Source organism: Otolemur garnettii, unplaced genomic scaffold, assembly GCF_000181295.1.
Source record: "Otolemur garnettii isolate 467f Iridium unplaced genomic scaffold, OtoGar3 scaffold00220, whole genome shotgun sequence".
NCBI classification, from domain to species: domain Eukaryota; kingdom Metazoa; phylum Chordata; class Mammalia; order Primates; family Galagidae; genus Otolemur; species Otolemur garnettii.
The window spans coordinates 1,386,772-1,391,126 of record NW_003852615.1 but is presented as its reverse complement, the minus strand read 5'-3'; positions in this window follow the sequence as shown (position 1 = coordinate 1,391,126).

The following is a 4,355-nucleotide window of genomic DNA, read 5'->3' as shown; positions in this document are numbered from 1 at the left end:
TCTTTTGCCTCAGCCTCCCAAGTAGCTGGGGCAACAGGCACCCGCCACCACCCCTGGCTATTTTTTGTTGTTGTTGTTGTTGTTTAGCAGGCCCAGGCCAGGTTCGAACCTACCAGCCCCGGTATATGTGGCCAGTGCTGTAACCACCTAGTATGGGCACTGAACCTATCTTTTTTTTTCTTTTTGACAGTTTCACTCTCACCCTGGGCAGAGTACTGTGGCATCATAGCTTTCAGTAACCTCAAACTCTTGGGCTCAAGTGATTCTCTTGCCTCAGCCACCCAAGTAGCTGGGACTGCAGGCCACAATGCCAGTCTGTTTCTAGAGACAGGGTCTTGCTCTTGCTCAGGCTTAGAGACAGGGTCTTGCTCTTGCTCAGGCTGATTTCAAATCGGTGAGCTCAGGGCAGTCCACCCAGAGTGCTAGGATAACAGACTTGAGCCACCCTGCCCAGCCCTAGCTTTTTTATTTTTAGCAGAGATGGGGTCTTGCTCTTGCTCAGGCTGGTCTCCAACTCCTCCAAACAGTAATTTTTTTTTTCTTCGCAGTTTTTGGCTGGGGCTGGGTTTGAACCCATCACCTTTGGTATATGGGGCCCAGCGCCCTACTCCTTGAGCCACAGGCACCACCCTGGTCTCCAACTCCTGAGCTGAAGCAATCCACTGCCTCAGCCGCCCAGAGTAATCCTAGCGTTAACAATCATGAGCTACCTTGGCACCCGGCCTTTTTTGATACTTTTAAATTTACATAACGATGCTGCATAACAGGTCAGAAGACTAAACTACAGTTTAGAATTAGATTCATTTCTAGTTTGACTAACCATAAATGAAGGCTATGGGTTTAGGGGTTTGAAATAGTCTCATTCTGTTGCCCTCAGACTGCCATGGCATCATCTCAAAGCAACCTCAAACTCTTGGGCTCAAGAGATCTCCTGCCTCAGCCTCTTAAATAGTTGGAACTATAGCACCACCACATCGAGCTAGTTTTTTTCTATTTTTGGTAGAGATGGGGTCCTGCTCTTGTTCTTGCTCAGGCTGGTATGGAACTTCTGAGCTCAAGCAATCCATCTACCTCAACCTCCCAGAATGCTAGGATTACAGACATGAACCACGGCACCCAACAGATTTCATTTTTTTGTTTTTTAAGAAATAGGGTCTCGGGTGGTACCTGTGGCTCAGTGAGTAGGGTGCCAGCCTCATATGCCAGGTTTGGTGGGTTCAAACCTGGCCCTGGCCAAACTGCAACAACAAAAAAATAGCCAGGCATTTTGGTGGGTGCCTGTGGTCCCAGCTACTCTGGAGGCTGAGGCAAAAGACTGGCCTAAGCCCAGGAGTTGGAAGTTGCTGTGAGCTGTATGACGCCATGGCACTCTACCGAGGGTGATAAAGTGAGACTGTGTCTCTATAAAAAAATAAATAAATAAATAAAAATAAAGAAACAGAGTCTCCCTCTGTTGTTTTAGGCTGATCTGGAACTTGGCCCAAGCAATCCTTCTGATTCAGCCTTCTGAATGTCTAGGATGACAGGCATGTGCAACCATTTCAGGCCCCAATTTTTTGTCTTAGCTTACCATAGTTTGATTTGCTATGGAGGGATTGTTCAAGTTATATATTGATGAAGTGAAAATACTTATTTTTAATTATTTTAAACTTTTCATTTTGAAAATATTTTAGACTTATAAAACAAACATACTGCAAAAACATTATAAAGTATTTCCATGTACACTTATATTTACCAAATGTTAACATCTTACATACCACAGAACAATTGTTGAAATCAAGGGATTAACATTATTACAATGTTATGTATTTTACTACCTTAGACTGTTGTACTACAGATCTTCAAACTTCTCCATTTGGCCCATGCTATACTAGTCAATATCACTTCATTGGTTATCATTTCTTTTAATCTGGGACACTTGGAAGTTTATCTTTAGTGACCTTAGACTTTGTGAAAAGTACAGGCCTATTTGTAGAAGAGCTCTCAGCTTGAGGTTTACTCTCATGATTAAAAGTTTATGCATTCTCAAAGGAGTAAGGCGCTGGCCCCATATGCCGGAGTTGGCAGGTTCAAACCCAGCCCCCGGCCAAAAAAAAAAAAAAAAGTTTATGCATTTTTGGTGAGAATACCAAAGTACTGATCATTTTAGCAAGGACACATGGGTGGCGCCTATGGCTCAGTGAGTAGGGCGCCGACCCCATATACCAAGGGTGGTGGGTTCAAATCCAGCCCCCTGCAACAAAAAATAGCCAAGTGTTGTGGTGGGCCCCTGTAGTCCCAGCTACTTGGGAGGCTGAGGCAAGAGAATAGCCTAAACCCAAGAACTGGAGGTTGCTGTGAGCTGTGATGCCATAGCACTCTACCGAGGACAACAAAGTTGATTCTCCAAGGAGAGGGGAGAGTAGGAAGGTGGATGTGGAATAAAAACTTAACTGTCAGATGAAACCAATTTATAGCTTTCTTATGAAAGCTATAAACCAATTATAGCCCAAGAAGAAGGGGAAAGGGGAGGGGGAGAAGGACAGGGGAGGGAGGGTAATTGGTGGGACCACACCTACGGTGCATCTTACCAGGGTACATGTGAAATTTACTAGGTGTAGAACATAAATGTCTTAACACAATAACTAAGAAAATGCCATGAAGGCTATGTTAACTAGTTTGATGGAAGCATTTCAAATTGTATATAAAATCAGCACATTGTACCCCATGATTGCATTAATGTACACAGCTATGATTTTTTTTAATACAGCTATGATTTAATTTAAAAAAAAAAAAATTACCTGTTAGGAATCAGCGCCCATAGCTCAGTGGTTAGGGTGCCAGCCACATACACCAAGGCTGGCGAGTTCCAACCTGGTCCCGGCCAGATAAACAACAACTGCAACAAAAAAACAGCCAGGTGTTTAGGCGGGTGCCTGTAGTCCCAGCTACTTGGTAAGCAGAGGCAGAATCGCTTGAGCCCAGGAATTTGAGGTTGCTGTGACCTGTGACACCATGGCACTCTACCCAGGGTGACAAAGTGAGACTCTGTCTCAAAAAACAAAACAAAAAAACCCCTACCTGTTAGGTACAATGGACACTGTTCTGGCGATGATCACACCAAAGCCCTGACTTAAGCATTCTAAAAGACATCTACTTCCTTTCCACTGGTGATGCCATCATCCAGTAATTCACCAAGATGAGGATCACAAAGAGAAAGAGGAGAGGTACCTGATACATGTTCTCTAGGCCTTTTAGAAAACATGGAGTTTCAGGCCCGGCGCAGTGTCTCACACCTATAATCTTACCACTCTGTGAGGCCGAAGTGGGTGGCTTACCCTGAGCTCACAGGTTGGAGACGGGCCTGAGCCAGAGAGAGACCCTGTCTCTAAAAAAAGCCAGATGTTGTGGCAGGTGCCTGTAGTCCCAGCTACTCAGGAGGCTGAAGCAAGAGAATCGCTTGAGCCCAAGAGTTTGAGGTTGCTGTGAGCTCTGACGTGACGAGCTCTGACGTGACAGCACTCTACCCAGGGCAAAACGTAGTGAGACTCTGTCTCAAAAAAACAAAAAAGAAAACATGGGAGTTCCTTTGGCCACATACCTACGAATTTATAAGGTGATATTCTAGACATCAAAGGAATGGTACTATTCAAAAAGACATGCCACACAAACATTACCTTGGCACAACTGGAAGAGTCTACAATGTTACCCAGCATGCTGTTGGCATTGTAAACAAGTTAAAGGCAAGATTCTTGCCAAGGAGATTCATGTTCACATTGAGCATATTAAGCACTCCAAGAGGCGAGATAGCTTCCTGAAATGCATGAAGAAAAATGATGAGGAAAAGAAGAAAGCCAAAGAGAAAGGGACCTGGGTCAGCTGAAGCCCCAGTCTGCTCCATCCCGAAAAGCACACTTCGTGAGAACCAATGTTAAGGAGCCTGGACTACTGGAACCTACTCATGGCATAATAGGTGTAAAAAAATAGGCTGGCCAGATGCGCTGGCTCAGGCCTGTAATCCCAGCACTTGGGAGGCCGAGGCAGGTGGATTGCCTGAGGTCATGAGTTTGAAACCAATCTGAGCCAAGAGTGTGCCCCCATCTTTAAAAAATAGGTGGGCACAGGCTCAGCAGCTAGGGTGCCAGCCACATATACTTGAGCTGGTGGGTTCAAATCCAGCCCAGGCCTGCCAAACAACAACTACAACCAAAAATAGCCAAATGTTGTGGCAGACACCTATAGTCCCATCTACTTGGAAGGCTGAGGCAAGATAATCACTTCAGCCCAAGAATTTGAGGTTGCTATGAGCTGTGATGCCACAGCACTCTACCCATGGCAATAGCTTGAGATTCTGTTTCCAAAACAGAAAAAAAAAA